Raw genomic sequence first — 22,079 nt, forward strand, 5'->3', positions numbered from 1 at the left:
CTGAGTTAAATTGAGGTTTCAAACACGTGGCACAAGTCCTGTTGGATCACATTTAAAATAAATTTTGTATGTTTGGAAACACTGAAACTAGAAACTGCAACAACAAATGGTGTGTTTGGGGGAAAAGATAGCAGGGAGAGAAGGAACAGGCATATCTAAGGATCTTATCTTAGTTTTTCTTGGGAGGACAATTTATCCAGCCAGCACTGGAAGTTGATCATGGTTGGGTGGTTCCCAGCAGCTGCATTTGGAAAGGAAAGGGAGGCAGCAGCAGGCCAGGTAGATATCCGAGTGTTTCCACGTCTGCTCTTTTCAGTTAAATACCAGATGTTAGGACTTTGCTTGTAAACCTTTAACGACAGAGATGAAAATGAAATGTTTGCTGAGTTCTCTGCCTGGCTCTGTTTCCACACCAAACAATGCACACACATCCCTGCTCACCTGCACTCGCCTGTTTGCAAGTGAAACATGAGCCTCACGGCGATTTCCAAGACTTCTTAATTTTTCCTTGTCTGCTCTAGCAGGAAAAAATATGGGAAAAGCTAGCCCTCATGCATGCAAAAGAGACCATGGGGGTCACTGGTGCCCTGTTAAGTGTTTTAGGAGATCATTCGTTCAGCTTGCGTAAAAATTCGCGTGCTAAGGAAGTATAACCTGATGAATTGGATATATTTATGGATATTTAAATATGAAAATCATGCTTCTTGCACAACACAGGCTTTTATTCCATTCATATGATGCCATTCTTCCTCAGAGGCTTCCCTAGCACAAGCCGTAACAGGGTGCAGTGACCTGCCTGTGCTTTGGCCTGACACCTGAGAAGCGTTTTTATTACACAAAGTTTCCTTATCTGCTCCGGAGATAAAACTAATGGAGCCAGGTGTCTTCACATGCGTGGCCTGGATCCAGTGCCTCCCCTTTCCAAATCGCTGCCGGGTCCCACTCCTCTCTCTGTCCCCTCGGGGGGGCAAGTAGAAACCCTCCTGCCACCTCCTGCCAGGGCTTGGGTCAGGAGCACCTCTCCTCCGGGCAAGGCTAACCCGAGTCTCTCTCCACTATGGGTCCAGCTGGGGCTGTTTCAGGGGCCCAGGAGCCTCTGTGGAAGTGGTGATGGACGAACGGATATGGGCAACACGCCCAACTTTGTTTCCTTAGGAAGCCCGTTCCCAACCAGGCACATATTTCATTTGGCATCACCACACCTTCGAGATGCATCTGGGATGGCCAGTGAGGGACCAGACAAGGATTTTGTTTCTAATTAACATTTGCAGTAAGCAAGATATTTATTTGTAAATATATATATATATATATATATATAAGGGTCATGTATTACAAGCCCCAACTCCCACCCAAAGTCACCGCCTTTGCGAGCGAGGCCCCACTCACCTGCCCAAAAATCCCTTGGGCCTGAGCGTGTTGAAACAATTTGACGTCCCGTGCTGTGCAATGTATTAAACGAATCACAGTACCAGAAACAGATGTTTACTCCAGTGGGTGCAGGAATCCAGACACAAAGTATTGGGTTACTGTCTGTCTCCAATAACGGGGCAAAGCGGAAAAAGTTGGGATTAGACATTCTACATGTGTCCCACGTGGAAACTGGAAACCTTAAAAATGTAGCCCAGGTCCCATATCTGGCCTCATGGGAGCGAGCCCCACAGTCACCATGTGGTTGCCCCAGGTGTCTGAGACCCCATCTATGATATTTCAGGTCTTTGGGCGCTGCCACCCCGAGATCTAACTGCAGAACTGAGCCCTGGGCTTTTCAAATGAGCCATTTTCCTTAAAATAAACACTTGTCTTTGATTAGTTGCTTTTATCTGTGAAACCAAAATTCTGGGAGTCAGAAAAAAACTGAGCTGATTTTTATTTTTTTTCCAAATGAAACATGAAATGTGAGGAGCTCCAAAGAAGTTCAGGGACTTGGGCGTCCCTGTCAGGTCGGCTTCTTGGCTCTTAGCAACTCAGTTGGGGAAGTGTTTACTCAAAATTCTGCACAGGAGAGAGCATGAGCCTGAAAAAGCAAATGCAGCAATGCAAGGGTTCCTGTAGGAAGATGGTGCCTACCCAGGGATGCTCCTTGCCTGCAACTTTTCTGCCATGCACTAATTGTGTTACCCTCATCAGGAAATCATTGCCCATGTGGGTCCTGTTGGGTCATCTCTAAAAGAGGTGGGGATCTGGGCAGCGCTCTGTGCTCGGGGTCTGGAGGAATCACAGCTTCTGGCCCCCAGGGTGACAGTCACTGGGAAGCAGTGTGAGACCAGATCTCCACCAAGCTACCCCTGCTTTAAACCCACCGTTCCTGCCACCTGTGACCACTGTCCTCGGGTTGGCAGCAACTGGGGGAAGTGAAAAGCACCATTTTCACATTTGAAAACCTGTCTAAACAAACAGACCTTTGCTCGGGCAGAGCTCTGCCTCTTCTTGCACCTTCCCAAGCGTGGTTTCACCTCCAGTGCTTCCTGGCTGCAGGAGCTGAGCTTCACTCAAAAAGGAGGAAAGATCTGCTGCTTCTTTCCTGTTCCTGTTTGCATCCCTCACCAGGCTTGAAACGTGCTGTATCCTGAGTTATTCTTAAACAAGCCTTCCCATTGTTTGACTGGCGGGTTATGAATTCTGGCCCTTTGAAGAAATATGACCCGTGCTACGGGAAAGTGAGAATGATGTTAGGTCTGCACGAGATACTCCTGGCCATGACATACAGGAAAAGGATGAGTGCTTTGCACTGTCCACATGAATGAAGCCACAGGAAGGAGGTGTGACAGGGCAGCCGGCGAGCTGCTGGGAAACTTCCACCATTCCTGACGCCGCGCTGGCTCAATTTACATCCTCACCCTGCGTTTCCATTGACTGAAAATGTTCCTCGTTAATTAAAGGGCTCCTCTGGCACTGAAAGCCTTGTCTCTGCTAAGAGATATTTTTTTTTTTTAATACCTAATACCAGTGATTCAGACCTAGTTTGTGACATTTGTGTCGTGACAACCTGTGCTGAGCAGGGCTGGGTGACATGGGGACAGTCGTCGGTCCCTTGCCCGTCTCTCCCGCTATCACTGCACCTTCACTCTTGTCAGTAATGCCAGCAGGAGTGGGGGAAAACACTTGTGCCAAGAGAGACCCCAAGTGCCTCTCTGACAGCTGCAGTCTCGTCCTGGGGATACTGTTAACCGGCCGCACAGGGTGTATTTTGCTGCAACAGGCGAAAAATCAAAATGCCACATCCATCATTCTCATGGGTGAGAAGCTCAACGTGAGCCAGCAATGTGCGCTCACAGCCCAGAAAGCCAACCACATCCCGGGATGCACCAGGAGAAGTGAGGCCAGCAGGGCAAGGGAGGTGATTCTGCCTCTCTGCTCTGCTCTGGTGAGACCCCACCTGGAGCACAATGTCCAGCTCTGGAGTCCTCAACACAGGAAGGACATGACCCTGTTGGAATGGGTCCAGAGGAGGGCCATGGAGATGATCAGAGGGATGGAGCACCTTTGCTATGAAGACAGGCTGAGAGAGCTGGGGTTGTTCAGCCTGGAGAAGAGAAGGCTCCAAGGACACCTTGTAGCAGCCTTCCAATATCTGAAGGGAGCTACAGGAGAGCTGGGGAGGGACTCTTTGTCAGGAAGTGGAGTGGCAGGACAAGGGCTAACAGTTTTAAATTGGAAGAGAGTAGATTTAGATTAGATATTAGGAAGAAGTTCTTTCCTGTGAGGGTGGTGAGACCCTGGCCCAGGTTGCCCAGAGAAGCTGTGGCTGCCCCATCCCTGGAGGGGTTCAAGGCCAGGCTGGATGGGGCTTGGAGCAACCTGGTCTGGTGGGAGGTGTCCCTGCCCAGGGCAGGGGGTTGGAACTCGATGTTCTTTAAGGTCCCTTCCAACTCTAACCATTCTGTGATTCTATGAAGACCTGGTGTGGACAGGCACTGAGCATCACTGCCCGCAGCCTGCAGCCCGGAGCCGTTGGGGTGTGCTGCTGGGGCTCTGTGCCCCGCATTGTCCCCGTGGTCACTTGGCCTTTTGTTCACCAGCCCCTCTCTCGGCACCGGCAGTGCCCACGCTCGCCCACGGCAGAGCTCCTTCCCGCGCCTCGGCGCCGGGCTCCTGGAGGCTGCCATCGTGCAAAAAGGAAGAAAAAGACAAAACGAGCTCAGCCAGGATTCACATAATATTGCTGCAGCTCTGCCAGGAAACAGGCTGTAAAAGTTCCTGTATTTTAAAGCTGGGAGATGAGTTTTATTGTTAGTAGTTGTTATAGCAACCCGAGGTGCCGGAGAGTAATACATGCTCGGCGCGTTGCAACAGACTCTGACAAGTTCAAGGCTGTAGCCTCGCTGCTAAATCTTGTTGCCAAGGCAATGCAACATAAGGCAAGAGCCTAGAGAAATGAATACTGCTGACAGCTCGTGCCAGCAGGCTCGGTCTGGTGAAAAGGGAACTTTGGGGAAGTAACATTAACTTAAACGGCACGGCAGCAGCAGCAGCAGAAGGGAAAGGGGAGCGCTGAGATGGAGGAGAGGATCTGGAGGAGGAGCAGTGGGTAAATGTCAAGCAACAGGTAAAGGAATGCATTTGATTAGAAAGCAATGTGGCTGGGTCGGATGTCTTAGCCTGTAATGCAAGAAACACACCACATTTTTGGAAGGAGATTAAAAAAAAAAACAAAACAAAACACAAAATTCTCATTTTTTACATTTGTTTAACTTGGGCAGTACTGATGTAACTTGAATGGGAACTTTGGCTTTTTCCCAGTGGTGTTGACAGCAAAAATCATTTTCTCGGTAAATTTGTCCTGCGAGGAGGGTATTGTTGCTGCTGTAGTAAATACCATAAAGTAGCTCAGTTAATTTTCAGTTTTATGTTCATTTCCAGCTTTTTAAAACGTACTTCATGGCAAAATGTTAGCTGGAAAAGAGATGAGGCTGCAAGTTGATTATTCTCCCCTGACTATGATTCACTGCTAATGATGACAGTACTCTCTGAGTTGAAGGAAGAGTACTACCCCAAGGACCACAGAGTCAAAATAGAAGATCAATGCTGAAGAAGTCAGGTAATTAAGTTAATTTCAACTACCAATACAATATTTTGACATGTGCTATGGGATACTAGGGTACTAAAATGCCAGTACTGCTGAAGTGCCTCAAAAAGATACACAATGATCTCAGATGAACTTGTTGACTTGTCTATTGATTTGTGAGTAAAAACGTGATGTTTCTTAAACAATAGCAATATTCTGATCTCTTCCTACTTATGTCCCATGCATTTTACATTTTCCTGGACCATCAATAGCTAAAAATGACCTCATGTTTTCCTATTCAAGAACTATTTCAGCAAGTGCATCTTGCAGTAGAGCAGCAGCATACAGTAGTACACCTGAGACCACCAAGTGCCCCATGGTGGAGTTTGTTCCCCAGACACCTGCTGGGGATGGTGGAAAAGTTGTCAGGTCTGCAAGTACTTTGTACTATTTAAAAATGGGAAGCTAAATCATAGGAAGTGATTTGCCAACTGTACTGGAATATTTTTTGTGTGCAATCACAGGCAGAGCTATCTCTATTGACTTTCATAAAAGTAAGGTTTTTTATTAACTGTGGAATAGTTTTGTACTAATTTGAAGTTCTTAAGCCATGGGCCAGGAAGCAGGCAGGTGACTGGTCATATGCTTGTAACCATCATTTGGTTTTCAGCAGCTAAATTATATTCAAAGAAGGTAGCAATGTGTTACTTGCAACCTTACTGGCATTTTTCCACAGTCACCACAGCTAGCTACGAGGCATTATATGAGCAGAAAGAAGAGAAAACCTGGTCCAGGCAACTGTGAAGGGAACATGACATTGCCCCAGAGGATGCTTTTATTTGAAGACTGTCCATTAGATAAAGAAACATGAGAATCTGAGAACTGGGCACTAGGTTGTTGTTGCTTTTTTTTTTTTTTTTTTAATAAAAAAGCAAAAGGAAACAGTTTTTAGTCTTAGTTGAATTTCCCTGCTGGTGATTCCACACATGGTGTTTCTTCTTAATATATCCAAGAGGAGATTTCAAAGCCATCCAGAATATCCTTCCCTTTTTCTGAAGGGATGCACACACACGGTCTGGCCAGGGAAAAGGCAGAACCATATGGGCAGGTCACGCAGCAACATCGACACCTACTTGATCTGCAGGATCCCAGAGCATTTCCAAGACCTGGCTCTCCTCTCTGCAGGTCCCATCTGCCCTTGACGCCTGTGACGGTAGGACCCTTCTTGGAAGGTTTCTAGACCATCTTTACCACCCCGAGCGTGTGGTGTGATGTCTCCTCCAGGACAGATGGGATGCAGAAGGAAGCTCAGACCCCCCCCCAGAGGAAACCACTGCTGAATCACGCTGCAGCTAAGTGCACCTTGGCACAGGCTCCAAAACATGGGGACACAACCCAAGGGCACCCTCCTCTGCTTTCTTCTCTCTCCTTCTGCCTCCTACCCCCCTGCCCTGCTGTGCACCTATTTACTGGCTCGAGAGCCACCCCCAGAGAGCAGGGAAGCGACGTGGGGCCGGGACAGTGTGTCATCAAGATAGCTACTGATAGCAGAGCAGACAGAGCTATTTCCAGAATGATTAATGCTATTAGCACATGGTGAAGCTTAAGGCTGAACGTAAGCTTTAGAGGAATGGATTTTGATGTAAAAAGTGAATAAATGAGACAACTGTCAGAACAATGAGTGGTGAACCAAGTAAAGATCCTTGGCGTAGGAGACACAAAGCACTGCCCGCTGGCCTCTTTTCACTTGGAGCTGCTGGTAAAATTCCCCTTGCCCTTCAGGCTGGAGAAATAGCCCAGCAATGGCATGTGGCACAGGGGCAACCAAGCTAGCAGGCAGCAAGACTTCTTCCACAACTAATGAGCTGCCTGGCATTTTAGCAGGGACACAGGGATGGTAACACCTCGGGAGCCAAGACACTCTTCCCCCCCAGCCCAAACCATGCACCACGGCTCCTGGAGCCTCTTTGGGGGATCTTTGTGCTGCCCTTCACTGTATATACCCTGGGTGCCTGCAGGAGCACCAGTCTGAGGGCTTGTCCTGTTGCTGAATTAAAAACACGTCTTAAAAAGGCCGTTTGATTTACACTATCTTCTCATAATCCCCACTCCGGAGGTCTCAAATGCCATAATTGAAAACCTGCTGTTCATCTTCTGAAAGCCAGGTTTAACCTCCTGTAGGCAGCTCCCAGAAGGACGGTATTTTGCATAATCAGTTATATATGCAGGGAATATGTTTAGCTTTTCTCTGTTTTTCTTCTCCTGACACTCTTCTCACAGGAGAGCAGGCAAACAAAATACAGGCACAGCTGTGGAATATCCTCTTCCCTTATTCCTTTTTTTTTTAACCCCAAACACCAAGGCTACTTCTTTCCCGAAGGGTATTGCAGAGTATGGGCAGTATTTAATTTCCTTTTTGAAAATCTAGTCCTCTTTCTTACATGGGACATCTTGACAATAGATATCTTGAAAGGATTCACCAAAAGCTGGTGGGTTTTGTTACCTGAGATCTGTGTCTGCAAAGAAGTCACATGCTTGGGGTGTTTCTCTGAAGAAGCTAATTCAGCTTGGACCGAGCCACATGATCCCCTTCTCCACTTCTTGCCTTATGGCCTCTGAGGAATGTTGCATTGGCTGCAAGGGAATTACTAGGTCTTGGCAAGACATGTTAATATCCTCGCAAAGACTTGTTAGGGACCAAGACTTCAGCCTCCAACTATTTCCTCTGATAAAGCAGAGTATTCACAGCAGCTCATTAGTCTTGAATCACCAGTTTTACTTTGTTTGAAAGAAATGCAAGTTCACCACAAACCAGGACTCTGCGAGTAAAGCTGGCTGGTGTTGCCTGCCCGCTAGCGGGCTTCGAAACAGAAGCACGAAGCATCAGATCCAACTGGAGAAATCAGTGGCTCAGAAAACTTCAGTCAAGGATTGGGAAAATAAACACCGCAGTGGAAGAGAGGTTATGAATTATGGCAACACCTGCTGCACTGTGGTGTGAAAGGCAATACAATATATGAATTCCATCAGGACCCCTGAAAACTTGGACTCTCAAATATGGGGATGCAAATTTGATGTTTCATCCCAAAGACCTGCCCATGTTCATACAAAACGTGTGCAGCAGCAACATAAGTACAGTCCCATTTTACTACGTCTGTTGTTTTGGGTTGGTTTTTTGTTTTTTTTAACACTCAGTGTTATCTTTCCGTTATCGTCCTAAATTACACTGATAATCCTGGAAAGCACCAGACCGTGAGTGTCATATCTGCAGCTGGATCTCTCTGCTAGGAAGTTAGTTACAGAGCATGGAAAGTATTTTTGCTATCTCGTTTGGAATCATTGATAACGACATCACAAGTGAAGGGACCGTATTGTTCCCTCATGAGATAGGGAGGAGCCACTCCCACAGCTCCAGCACGTCCCCGTCCCGAGCGCCTGCTCCCGGGGCAGAGGGACAAGGGCTGAGTGACATCTTTTGTGAACCAGGAGGGGCTTTCTCAAAGCGTGGGGAGCACAGCACCAGTGCTAGTGACAGAATGTGGATGGTGAAACAGGTACCCCCACCATGGCTTTCCAAAGCCATTGAGCTGAGCTTCCCAGGACAGAATCACAGAATCACAGAATCGTAGTGGTTGGAAAAACAAAAAAAAAACAAAAAAACAAACAAACAAACAACAAAAAAAAAAACAAAAAACAAAACAAAACAAAAAAACAAAACACACAAACCACCACCCACCCCCTAAACACGCAACAACAACAACCAAACCAAAACCATCACCCACCCACACAACATCCCACCACAAACCAATAATCTTGGGCACTAGAGCATGCCCTGAAGAGCCATGTCTACACGTTTCTTAAATACCTCCAGGGATGGTGACTCCACCACCTCCCTGGGCAGCCCATTCCAATGCTGGATAACCCTTTCAGTAAAGAAATGTTTCCTAATATCCAACCTGAACTTCCCCTGGCGCAACTTGAAGCCATTACCCCTTGTCCTATCGTCTGTAGCTTGGAAGAAGAGACCGACCCCCGTCTCTCTACAGCTTCCTTTCAGGTATTTGTACAGAGCGATAAGGTCTCCCCTCAGTCTCCTCTTCCCCAGACTGAACACCCCCAGCTCCCTCAGCCTCTCCTCATAAGACTTGTGCTCCAGACCCCTCAGCAGCTTCGTTGCCCTTCTCTGGACCCGCTCCAGCACCTCAATGTCCCTCTTGTGGTAGGGGGCCCAAAACTGGACACAGTACTCGACACCATTAACTGAGCCCTTTCCCTGAGAGCTGACCCCCAGCCCCGGCAGCCGGAGCGCTCCATCCAAGTCAGGGCATCAGTCAGATGCTCAGAAACTCCCAGCTGACTCCCAGCCCCGTTTCTTGGCTGCGTGCTGGTCTCTTTACACCTCTGGTGCTGGAAAAGGAAGTGAAACAGCCGGTTCTCATGTATACGTTCAACAGCTTTGAAAAGACCCCCGATTGTAGAAAAACGGAGCGGAGCTGCGAGGTCTGGAGCTGGTTTCCTACCCAAAAGCCAGGCAGGATGCTGGATCCGTAGCTGCAGTTTGGCTTGAGTGAGTGCCAACTCCAACACCGCCGTTCTCATCTGCTTTGATGTTGGCTGAAGGTTTGTGTGCCATTTTCCCATCCAGCACCAACCAAGCCTACACTAAACGCTGAAGTCCCCCCCAGCTCTCTTCAGAATGGTGGCACAAATTGCTATCTTGTTCGGTGCCATTTGCTGTCACCCAGTTCACATTTCTCACTGAATTTCACTGCATTTTTTTAGAGTTGGAAGGGACCATAGAGATCATCTAGTCCAACTCCCCTGCTGAAGCAGGATTGTCTAGAGCTTGTCAGAGCATGTTACTCAGGACTGCATCCAGGCGGGGCTTGAAAATCTCCAAAGAAGGGGACTCCACGACACTGGGATCCAAATGCTGCCCATTTCAGCAGCTACACAAGGAATTCCAGTCTCTCTTGGGCTGTGCATCTCCTTAGGCACATGTTTAAATAACTCGCTACAGCCACGCTTAAGCCTTGAGAAAAAGTATCCCAGCAGAAGGAGGGAGAACCAGCTCAATCAACCGTACACAACGAGATGTGTCCAAGCCAGCCAATGGGTAATCCTGTGTGTATGTACCACAAATCCACACCATAACTCACTGGTCTGCTCGGCACAAGAGTGTTATTGCCTCTTGGGAAACAAGCATTCCTGATCAAAGACTGTCCTTGTAGAACAAATAATCAAACCAAACTAATGCGTGTGTATGTGTATATATACAGTTCACTTGGATTTATACGACATGTTGCATATGCTAATGTCAGTCCATCCGAGGGGGTGGAAACTGATGGGGAAGTTGTAGCTACATGGAAAGAACGGGAATTTTCCGGTGAACCTCAGCACGGCAGAGAGACTGTTCTCAGAGGCTGTAAAAGACTTCTGCAGCCTGCTAATTATACGCTAGCCAAATCTTATTACAAACAAGTAATAAGTGTAGGCACGTTTGTTGGTTTTGCTAATGACATTAATGTCCTTTTTGATGATTTGCAGAGCTGCAGGGGGCCAGAGACTCAATTTGTAGTGATGTATCTCCGGCTCTGGTGAAGCCTAGGGAACTCTGTTATGTTTGATATCTTTTCACCATTTATCTTTAGACAATTCAAGGTCTGTTCTCTGTGCAGTAGTTTTAGCTGCTTCTTCTGCTGTGTAACACACACATTCAGGACTGTACTTAGTGGATCTGTGTATGGTTTTCTAGTGTGTAAGTGATGGTACGTCGAGTTACACATTACTGTTTTTAAAGGAATTTGTGCTTTTACTCCTCCACAGTTTCCTTATCTCCCTTAGCGAATGGCTGTGGCACTGAAGTCTGCTGTGTAGAGTCATTTATCTTTTCCCTGTGGAGTCCCAGAGAGTTCAGATACCCCAGTTAAAACCATTGACTTTGCAATTTATGGTAAGTCATCAACAAGGGAAAGAGACAGACTTGGAGCTGGTTAAAACACATTCTGAAGAATTACCGGGATTTGCCGGGCAAAGACAAGCAAAGCTTTTTTCTCTCGCACACTGTCCACATACCTCTGCGACTGATTTGTTTCCAGTTTCCAGCGCCTGTTTGCACAGACCCGACCATCGCTCCCCCTGCCCTTCTCCGCTTCCTGTCTGAGAACAAACCGAGACAGTCAGCACAACCAATCTCACGTCCTTTCCTATGAAAACCACTGAACACAGTTTGTCCCGCCAGGGAAATCGGTGCTTTAAGTAGGCGAATAATCCACTGACTCCGTAGGAATATCTCTGGATGGATTTTTTGAAGCGTGCTCTGGGTGGTTGGAGCTACAGGAGGAGGCTTGCACTCTCTTGCAGGCTGCAGGGAGCTCCGGGGGGGTGCTGCTGGCCCCAGCAAAGCTCTTTGGGGAGCCCTGCCGTGCTGGGGCAGCGAGCTCCTGCCCCCCCCAGCCTTCGATCCGGCCATTCCTCGCATTACGCATCGCTGGGAATACACTCAGAAACTACAGATGAGGTCACTCCCAAGAGTCTGCTTAGGTATTTGGGGCCCTTGACACTGAGAGGAGCTAAAATCTTAGACTCTATGAATGGTTTTTAAAGGGAAAGTGGAACTCTTTTTATAGCGCGCTAGCCGTTTGTTAATCTTGAATTGGTAAATGATTAACTTCCCTACAATTTGCTTATCCTTATCGTTAGAGATTGCGCTAACATACGTTCTTCGATCTCACTTGCTTCAAAAGAGGCTCTGGGAGTAACAGTTACCTATGCAGAATCCAAAACCAAACATTAGTCATGAATTAATATTGTTTATGCATATTAACAAATTTGAGGCTGATTTCATCTCTGTGCTGTCCTTCCAAGTGATCCATCAAATACAAAAAGCAAGAGTTTGCCCAAAAGGCCCTGAATTTCACTCTGTGCTCTAAACTTCAAAACTTTTGTCCAGGAAATTACGTCACATGCTCCTCTGTGGGTCCAGAGCTAGAACAACAAGCACAGCGTGCAAAGATACATCACCCCTGAGGGCAGGGGGGTGACTCTAGCTTTGTCCTGTGTCCAATTTGTCTCGGGATAACAAAGAAGACAGTGGAAGCTTACCCCAGAGTCCAGGATAGACACAGAAAGCCTTTTTCAGAGCTACCAAATCAACACTCACATCCCCAGCCCATGACCTTACTCGCTAGTACTTCCACGCTCCTCTCCCCCAGGCAATTGTACTGGGCTTCCCACCAGGTGTGGGTCAGGTGACAGAGGTGGCAGTTCAGCTCCAAGTCACCATTAATGTGCTGACAAAGAATTCCCAACTTCTTGTTCAACCAACATAAACCTTTTGCCCAAGTGTAGATGGGGCTGAGCCGAGAAACGTGGGTTTCTTGATGCAAAAGGGTGTGCTGTGCTTCAAATGCATCATCAGAATCACAGATTAGAGATGTCTTTTTAAAAATGTGCTCTGAACATGAGTTTCTGCTTCCAAAAATAACTTGTATTTTGCTCATATTAGAAGAGCAGGATGTTCTTTCCTGTCCTGGAGGGATAAGGAGGAAATGAGAACTATGGAGTTTTTTTATATTATATGAGCTACTATTCTTCTGGACTAGTGCTGTGAATCTTTATTTTCTTTTTCCCCAGCCTTAGCGTTTTATTCCCCATGGACCTCATTTTGCTTCCATTCACCCCAGTGAAGCTCTTTCTGATTTCAAAGGAATTCCTCCATATTTACAACCTCTCCCATCCTGAGGCAGTAGGCATTCGAAGGGAGGCGAACTACTGAAGGCAGCGAATGCTGGATGTCTCAAATCCCTTTTCAAATGAGATAAAGTCAGTTGAGAGACATGAGTTGGGGCAGAAAGCATCCTTTCCTGTCCTCTGCGTTTGAAGGAAAGAGAGGGCTGTTTGGAGGAAATGTGAACGTAATGGACCGTACATTTGTGTCCCATTGTACTGAGGTCTGACAGGAAACACTTGGGGTCCGATTCAGGAAAAAGTAACTAGTATTCCTTTATAATACTCTCATAACCCCGGTTATCCTGCAGTATTTGACTACATCCCTGTCTTTAATGTATATATTCTCACTGCTCTTTCCAGAAGACCAGAAGGAAATCTGGCCACTGGGGAGCGGGGGAGGCATGGGAAGAAATCGTGCAGCATTTTCCAGCCGACGGCCTGTCTAAGTGACAGCAAAACTCTGGCAGCTCTCTTTCTTTTAAACCAGAGGGACTCTGGAGCAGCTGCCATTAGTGACTGCCACCATGGGAGGAGAGCTGTAAATACTGAATTTTGGGTAATTTCTGAGCAGTTTCCACCAAGCCCATGAGAGCACTCGCTCAGCATCAGCTCTCACCGTAACGTATAGAAGGTTCCTCAGCAGGCACTGTGGAGTCCCGTGGTTGGAGGTTCACCCTGCAGCAGCATGGAGAAGGCTCCAGCCCTCAGCATCGAGAAAGTTTGTTCCTCCTACAGCCAGCTGAAGCTGAAGTGGTCTGTAGGATCAGTGCTGGTCCCTGGAAATGCCTTTCATGGCTCCCGAGGGAGCCTGATTCCCGGAGTGACCGGGGTCAGGGAGCTGTTCAGGTCCTTTGTCCGCGGGGAACATGCAGTACCACCAGGGTCTGGTGTTTTGCTGTACGGCTCTCGAAGCTGCAAAGATTGAAAAAGAAACCAAAAACCCCCAAGCGTAACCCAGAAGAGCCAGATTGAGGACATAATGCCCTTGATTGAAAAAGGAGGCACCCAGGAAACCTTGTGGTATATATATATATTTATTTTTTTTTTAACTAGAGCTAAAGTAATTTGGCATACACGTCCCCTGAGCTGCTTCCTAAACCACAGCTGCATGAGGAATTATCTAGCTCTTCGTTGAAGTAACTCCTTAAAAAAACCCCCAACATGTAGGTCATTAAAGTGCTAATAAAAAAATGTTGATGAATCTCTGAGCAGTGCTCTGATTATCTCTCTGTGGGGAATGAAGAACTCATTAACATGAGCTCCATGCCACTCCCTCCTCCTTTCTCAGAGTTTGGCATAAAGCAAGGAAACAAATGTTTGTGGTTTGGCCAAGTTTCTAATGAGTAGCTCAGCTAGGTCCACTGATTAGACACATGGCTTTACGGAGGGTGAAAAGGCTGCGGTACTCTGCGAAGTGGCAAAGTATTTCTGCCATATCGGGTCCTCAAAAAGCAAATGCTGTACCTGGTGTGTGGATTTTTGGTGATGTATTTAGCAGGAAATGTAGAGAGAGAGGCTTTTGTTTGCATGGCAGCCAGGGAGCAACGCCGTGAGGACCAGAGGCAGTAACAGAGCGGCATGTACGTCTGAGGATCCACGCTCCAAAAATGCAGTGCTGCGGAAGCTTACCATGGGTTTGGTTCCACTCCTGAAGTGGTTGGGTTTTGTAAATGCTAAGCTACAGACTGACCCCAAAAGAACAGTCCTGGCTATTATCTGCCCTCCCTGCTCTAGATGTTACCTCTCCTACTCCACAGAAGGATGTCTACGCAGCGACCCCAAGGAGCCCACAGGCAGGTGGCACAGGCAGAGGTCTCCATTGGTGTGTCATGCACAGGAGCTGCAGCACGGAGACCTGTCCAACTAGAACTGGCCGAGGCCAGTGGCCCTCCAGCAGGACCCAGCAGTCACTTTGAAGGAGGGAACAAAACCTCCAGAACTAATGGGAGAAGCGTCTCCCATGCAGGAAAGTTTCTTCTTGATCCTGCTTGTAATCCACGCACGGCCTGAATCATGAGGACTTGTCATCTCCATAATCTTTTCAGGGCTAAAGTAAAGCTCATTCATATGCCCAGGAGAAGAAAACTCACCCTACAATAAACATGAAAGGCACCTTTACATGCCTGAAAGCATTCTGCTGGGATAAACAACTGCTGGCTCTGAAATTCAAATCTCAAGGTGTGTGATCAATGTCACACAGCACCTTAGCACTCAAATCAAGCTCCAGAGACACCAAGTCTGTCCCCTCCTCTTGCAGACAATGCATCGTATAATGACTTTAATAAACTCAATCTCAAAAACAGTGAGATTTTTCCATGCCCAGTACTCCCCCTGGAAAAGGTGGAATTTGATTACTCTAATTGTTAACAACCCTACTCTAATTTCTAGCTTAAATTTGTATGTGGCCAGTTCAAACCCAATTGTTCTTCTGCCAGCACTATCTCCAGCTAAGCAGTTGTCTGGGCCAGAGAGCAGAAGTCCCCATCCACCGATTCATTGCAGCAACATACTCACTTTCAAAACCACGCCTGAAGTTTGTAATTTCTTGGCCTTTTCAGGTTAAAAGTTTATTAAAACATGATACAGCTGTAATTTTTTTCTAAAAGGAAGTAGAGGGGACAGACATGCAAGGAACAGCTCTACTAATTCCAGAGTTTGATACTGAAGAAATATGCAAATTGGAGAAAGCCAATTGCTTCAACCTTCATAGCCCACTCTTATGTAGGCATATATTCTTCCTGTGCCCAAGGTAAGTTTTAATTTCCTACAACCACCAGCTAGTTAGAGGTCTTGTATTACAATATCTAAATAACAGATGCTGCACCACCTCATCCCATTATTACTGGCCGGTGCCTACAGGTTCCCATAGCGTGGTCCAGTCAGGTGGAGCCATCTCAGTGCTGGGTATAAATTTGCAAAGTTAAAACACGTTCTGCATCCTCTCCCTATCCAAATCAAACAACCTGTGGCCGGATAGTTTGGTTCCTCAAGCAGTTTTTTCTCCTAAAACGTCTCTGGCTCCCAAGGGGCCTTGCTTCCCTTTCTGTGATGGACACGTAGCTTCTATACTGGTGTGGTGGCACCAACCAGCAGGGCTGGAGCCTCTTTGGTGGCTTCATCAGAAAAGGGCCCCAGGCAGGTGGTGTCTTCACCCTGTCCTTGCCCCAGCCCTGCTTATTCCTTTGTGATCACAGCTCCTGAGGGGCTCTTTAAAAGCCAGGAGTACACAGAATTAAAAGGTTTTCTCGCGAAACTTACGCGAAACTTATGAAGCCAGTTGTGCCAGTAATTTTACACCTGTAAGCAGCATTGCTGATGTGAAAGGGAACTTTTAAGGGTTTCAAGACAACTCCTGAGTTTTAGGAGTAATTTAAAATGCAATTAAGATATAGACATCTTTGCATATAGAAGCCCAGTGCTTCTGTGACTTCAAACGGCGGGGCAGAAGGGCTCAGAGGTGAGCAAACCAGCCCGGAAACCAGTAAGTTTGGGTGGGGAACCAAGACAGAGATGACTTCAGCAGCAAAGCTGAACAAAAAAAAAAAAAAAAAAAGGAGAGTTGTTTTGCATTTTGTGCAGGTTTTTGGTGGTTTTTTTTTTAAATTTTTAGCCGCTTCTCTCCCCACCGATGGGGCGAGAGCCTTCTCCTCAGCAGCCCCAGCCATCTGGAGGAGCCTTCTGCTGCCTTTCAGCCCCCGAGGCTGTTTAAATATCTGGAAAAATTAATCTCAAAACACGTCTTTTGGGTGGTTTTTTTTATTATTGTTCCCACATAGACCTCATTTTATATCCCTCACGCACACAGACCTCAGCTGTGCCCTGGGCACTGCAGGCTCCATCCCCTCAACAATGGAAGGCGAAACCGCCGCCCCTCGGCCAAGTTGGAAGCCCGGGGGACGGCGAGGGCCCTCGCCGTCCCCCGGGCTTCCAACTTGGCCGAGGGGCGACCGTGAAAAGCCAGCGGGCGACTTTCCCCCCCACCATCACCACCACCTCAGCTCAGCTGCCAAATAGTGATCCACGGCGGGCGGGCGGGCGCGGGAGGAGGAGCCCAGGTGTCCCTTCCTGCCACATAGTGCGCCGCCCCCTTTCCCCCCCCTCTAACCCCCCGCCCGCCCTCCGCGGTGGTGCTGGGGCTCCCGCCGCCGGCCAGGAGGGATGGACTGAAGCACAAAGGCGCCGGGCCCGCTGAGGTAAAAGTCACCCGCCGCGTCGTGAGGGAGAGGAGGGAGGAGGAAGAAGAAGAAAGGGGGGAATCTCTCTCATTTTCTCCCCCCGCCGCTAAAGGCGGTTATGGCCGAGCCGTTGGGGAAGGAGGCCTGGCGCGCTTCGCCCCCCCCCTCTCTCTCCGCGTCCCTTCAGCAGCCTCACGGCCCTGAGGCGAGCGCGGGCTGAGGCGGTGTGTGTGTGGGGGAACACTACGGTCTCTGTGGGGCTGAGGCGATGTGTGGGGCGAGTAGAGGCGTGTGGGGACACACACACACACACACACACAGACTGCGGTCGCCGTGGGGCTGAGGTGGGGGGAACTTCTCCGCCAGCTCTCTGAGGGAAGGGGGGTGTGTGTGTGTGTGTGTGTTGTGGGGTGGGGGGGGAGATGCTGCAGTGCTGTCTTTCTGCCTCAGGAAAAGGAGCAGGGGCTTATTTATAAACGCGCCGGCTGCTCGCTAACTCTGCTAATCAAATAAAACCTTGGGTGTAATTGTCCTCCTTATGGACCGTCCTTGCTCTATCGCAAGGCTCCGGCGTCTCTGGGAGTCGCGGGGAACTTCTTAAAAATCCGTGTTCTTCAGTCTTTTTTTTTTTGCTTTTTTTTTTTTTTCCCTCTTTATTTTTGCTCTCTGAGCCAGGAGCAATTTCCTGGGATGCCAGCGGCTGTAATCCATACGGGAAAGGCAGCCCTGCCAGCTCACAGAGGGATCCAGCCAGGGATCAGGCTCCTACCTGGACCCAACAGACCCGACCCCCCCCCCGGAGCCTGGCTCTGGCTGTGCCACCGCCTGGTTGTACGTTTGCTTCCAGATGGGGGTTAAAATTTTTTTTTTTCCCTGTGTGGAATCCCGCAGGGCTCCACCTTCCCCGCGGGTAGCGGTGCGGGGAGCCCGGGGAATGCAGTTTTTCCCGGGGAATGCGGTTTCCCCGGTGGAGGCACCGGCATTCTGGTCACGGCGGGGCCAGCCCCCGGCCGGCTCCTGGGGAAAGCTCCCCTTCCTTTCGGGGTTATTTCCACCACTGCCCTTTTATGCCTTAACCGGGACAAACCGCCGAGATTGCTGTCCCTGAACTTCAGGCTCCAGAAACGAGGGTTAGGACGGGCCTTTGGGGGAGTTTGCGCCTCAGCTTTTGGTCTTTCCCCCCCTCCCCACCCCCGAGGGGATTTTCATCTTGCACCGAAAAGCTTATGTAGGAATTGGGAGCGGGTTTATCCATCGGTGTTCATCCCCGACTTCAGGGCAGGGGCTGCGTGGCCAAACGGCATGGTTTGAGCAGGGAAGCCTTGGAGTGGCTCTGTGAGGAGGGTAAGAGCATGTCTCAGAAGCAGCAACTGCCGCAGCGGGTCGTGGAGGTGGGTTGTTTCTGCTTCTGCCTTCTCACAGGTGGGCTGGGGCTGTATCTGGTGGTTTTCATCCACGGGTTCCTGGATTCATGTCTGGAAGGTGGTGATGTGATACCAAGCAGAGGAAAAACGTGGAGGGTTAAGCCTCATCTCTGCGGTGCCACTATGTGGAGGAGTTAAGTTTTAAAACAAATAGATAAAATCAACGGCAATGAATATCTGGGCAAAAAATAATTGGCCGAGGGTTATAAAAGCATGACTGTATGAAATTGCTGAATTACTAATTGTGGGGGAGAAGTTGTTGCTTAAATCAGCTTTAGTACCAGAGGAATGAAGCTGATAAATGTGACCTCAGCCTTTAAAAAAGGTCTTTGGTGTGCTTGGGGCAGCTCTAGGCTGTCTCACCAGGTCCAGTTGCTGGTGACTGGAATAAAGCAGAGGTGTGGTGGATGTACTGGCTGTGTGTGACCTGCTGGGAAGGGGCCGTGGTGGCTTTGGGAGGGGGGGAGCAGTGTGAGCCATCACAGTCTTGCGCGTGGCTGCTTTGGCATCAGATCTGCTGTGAAAGGCTCATTTTCGCCTCCCTGCCAGGGTTTGCCAGCACTTGTCTTGTCGCAGGGAATTCTATGGTCTGCACATCCCACCACGTAAGTGGCCTGGCCAAAAACAGCCTGTGAACTCCTCATTCTGAGCCTCCTTGGTGACATCCAGTACTTATGGGGAAAGATGGGAACGCTCTTTGGCCGTTATCAGAGGAGCTCCTCGATGCTACTTTGAGTGAGGAATGCATGTGCTCCTCAATGAAGCAAAATGATAATTGTGTGATTAAAAGCATATGCCAGTTTTAACTTCAGAAATTTTCACATTAGCACTTTTGGGGATACTCGCATTGTTTTTCAGAAGACATTATTATTTGCCTCGAGTTTTCACTGGGAGAACATGAAGCCCTAAGCAAGCAAGGGAGGGAGGGAGGGAGGGATGGGCTTTTTAGGGGCTGAGTGTTTAATGATTGAGGCTAGTGCACAATGATGATGATTAAGCACGTCCTTAATTCTTGACCAATAGATGGAGTGCTGCTACGCTTTAGGATATCTGGGGATTTAATGGTCTCTTGGTTAAATCAGTCATTATCCTTGAATCTTGCCCAGAGGATTGAGGCAGCTGACATTTTCATTTAAGGAAGTGATGATTTTAGGGTGGTGCAGTCCGGCTGTCGCGGTGTGCTGTGATCATCTAACCCAAAGAGGGAGGTCCAGGTGATGCCTCTCACACCAGAGACTTCTCATTGCTTGGGGAGTGGGTGGATTTGAGGGAGCTGGGTGAGTGGGGATGTTGCAGGTGTACTGCAGAGCTGCTGCCCGACCTTTGCTGGTTATGAAACGAGCGGCAGTGGTTGGACAGGGCTGGGTGAACCAGGCTGGGTTCAGTGTAACTGTGCTGGAACCAGCCCTGTTGCATGTGATGTTCGAGGTGACATTGCGTGGGGCTGCCTGCTTTTGTTCAGCTCTACTCATCCCAGGCCAAGTGACCTGGCGTAAGACACCGCTTGCTGTGAAACTTACCAGAAATTAACAACTGAAAGATACAAAACATGAAAAACATTTCAAGACAGGCTAATGTTAGTTTGTTTCCTTTTGAAAGTGAAGTGTTTCACAGTTTCAAAAACTGAAATGAGCGAAGGCAGAAGGCTGCTAGTTTTTTCCCTTGTTAAAATCATTGTTGCTAGTTAAAACTGCAACAAATGTCCTTGCCGCACTGTGGATGGTGTTGGAATGATAATGCTTTAAAAAAACCAGTCTGATATAGAGTAACTTGTGTGACTTTGAGCTGCTGCATAAAATTGCCTTTGCTAGTTTTTTTTTTTAAACTGCATAAAAATTTTTGTTTCTTTAAAAAAAATGTTCTATAACTTTAGCAGCCATAGTAACCTCTGGCTATTATTTCCCTTGTAAATCAATTTTGCATTTTCATAGTGCTGCTGTTTGAAAAACCGAGTCGGTCATTGTTTCAGTATTGATTTAGAAGAATGCAATCTATATTATTTAATAACATTGCTTCCCATTACATCACAGGCTTTTCTTCAAGCTATGTGCTGAAATGCTGGCTGCCATATGAGAGATGGTGGCTGATGGTGATGTGAGTTCTGGTAGGGCTCTTGGGGGGGTAGTTGTCTTTTTTGTAGCAGTTTTTTGGCAGATTAAGATGGATAAAAGCTACTTGACCCTTAGGGAGTAAACAGTAACTTACTCATTGTGTGTTAATGTTGGATCTGTTTGCCACAGAGTCTATTCTGCTTCCTATATTAACTTTGAGTCACTTGGCATACGGGGAAACACTTTTTGTTTCTTTTCTGTATTCAAGATAACACAAGTCATTGTACGTAACTGAAAATGAGATTTTGAGGTATTTCTTTTAAAGATATCCTAGCAAGGACGTGGCTGTTTTGTGGGTAATTTGTGGTCTGGATTATTAGTAAAGACAAACCAATTTTTATTAAAATTGCTTATATAAGAAAGTATCATAATTTATGGCATGCTTTTCATCTAGGCTACGGGAAGGGGTATTGCTTCAAAATCATCAGTGAACTAGAGAATGTTTACTACTAAAAAGTCAAGATTTTCTTTGAATTCATTGCAGTTAGATAGTGAAAGAAGGCTTGAGAGCTTCAAAGTGCGGTGTGAGTTGGTTGGGTTTTTCCCACTGGATCTTCCCAGTTTGGTAAATGTGAGGTAGGTATCTGCTTAGTTAGGACTGTGGGAGCATAGTAAGTGTAGTATGTGTCTTATGGGTAGTAATATCAATTCTGCTTGGCAAGGATGCCATCAGCTGTTACAAAGTGCTAATTAGGGAAATATAATAATAGCCTCATTCATTGTTCCAGTCTCTTAAACTGTTCTGGTCTTAGCTAGGCAAAGAAACTCCTTTCTTGCCTTATGTTGTTTAATGTGTTAAAATCCTAGTGACATCAAAGCAGCAGGTAGTTTTCAGGTGAGTTAGCAAGTTGAGCTGAAGATCAGTAAATCACAAACTGGTGTAAGAGCCCCAGCTTGCTTTGTAGCTTTTCACGTTGTGTCTTCTTGACCTGTAGCAGCCAACAGCTGGTAAATCCCTTTTCCCTTGTGTGGTCGGTACCTCCTGGAGTCTTGAATACTGTAGAGCTGATGGCAGCTTACTGCTGCTCTTGTTGTCACTGTGCTGCCCTGAATGAGTGCGTACCTAGCACTGTGTTGGGGTTAATAGTAGCCAGCACATCAGCCAAGAGCTGCACTGTCTGCTGCATTTGCCAAAGAGGATTCTGTTGAATTGCTCTGCAAATCTGTTCTTACTGTCTTCATCTATACCTGTCATAACTGGTCTCAAGGTATTTTATTTTTTTTTATTGTTGCATATATTTAATTATGACGTGATGTGGGTTTGGGTTTTGGTGTTTTGTTTTGGCTTTTTTTTTATGACATAAAAATGACTAAACATGACATAGTTTAGAGGCCAGTTGGATCTGAATCTTGCATTTGCAGATGTACAGTAAATGTCAGTTCTGGAAGCAGGGTGCTCACCACCCAACCAAGCGTTCCTGCGCATGTCCTTCTGATGGTAAACAGAATGCAAAATAGAAAAGCTTACTTATTGGCTAAAGTTTTTTTACCTGTTCTAATGGAGTAAAAACAAGACAGGGAAAATGTAGCTTGAAATATTCCCCCCTTTCATACCCCGTGCCCTTTCAAATGTGGACTGGCTTTCGTTGAAGAAATGCTTTCTTAAACAGCTCTAGAAGTCTTGACAGAATGC

General features: G+C 47.4%; 1 protein-coding gene and 1 long non-coding RNA gene across 4 annotated transcripts in view; both read left to right on the forward strand.

Moving 5' to 3' along the window:
• Window positions 1–4,429: 4,429 nt before the first annotated feature.
• Window positions 4,430–11,668, forward strand: LOC106897599. Its single transcript, XR_001413799.1, has 3 exons — window positions 4,430–4,546; window positions 4,861–5,038; window positions 10,832–11,668. It is a non-coding gene; the product is annotated as an uncharacterized LOC106897599 (long non-coding RNA).
• Window positions 11,669–16,824: 5,156 nt separating this feature from the next.
• The window catches only part of ADD3 (adducin 3), a 101,118-nt gene continuing 95,863 nt past the window's right edge, over window positions 16,825–22,079 (forward strand). For 2 of the 3 annotated variants that reach the window (XM_014958753.1, XM_014958793.1), the window contains exon 1: window positions 16,825–16,929. The gene's annotated coding sequence lies outside the window, so the exon portion shown is untranslated. The remainder of the gene's footprint in view (window positions 16,930–22,079) is intronic. The other variant, XM_014958763.1, reaches the window with a different exon arrangement.

This window comes from Calidris pugnax, unplaced genomic scaffold (assembly GCF_001431845.1).
Source record: "Calidris pugnax isolate Ruff unplaced genomic scaffold, ASM143184v1 scaffold4, whole genome shotgun sequence".
In the NCBI taxonomy this organism is placed as follows: Eukaryota; Metazoa; Chordata; class Aves; order Charadriiformes; family Scolopacidae; genus Calidris; species Calidris pugnax.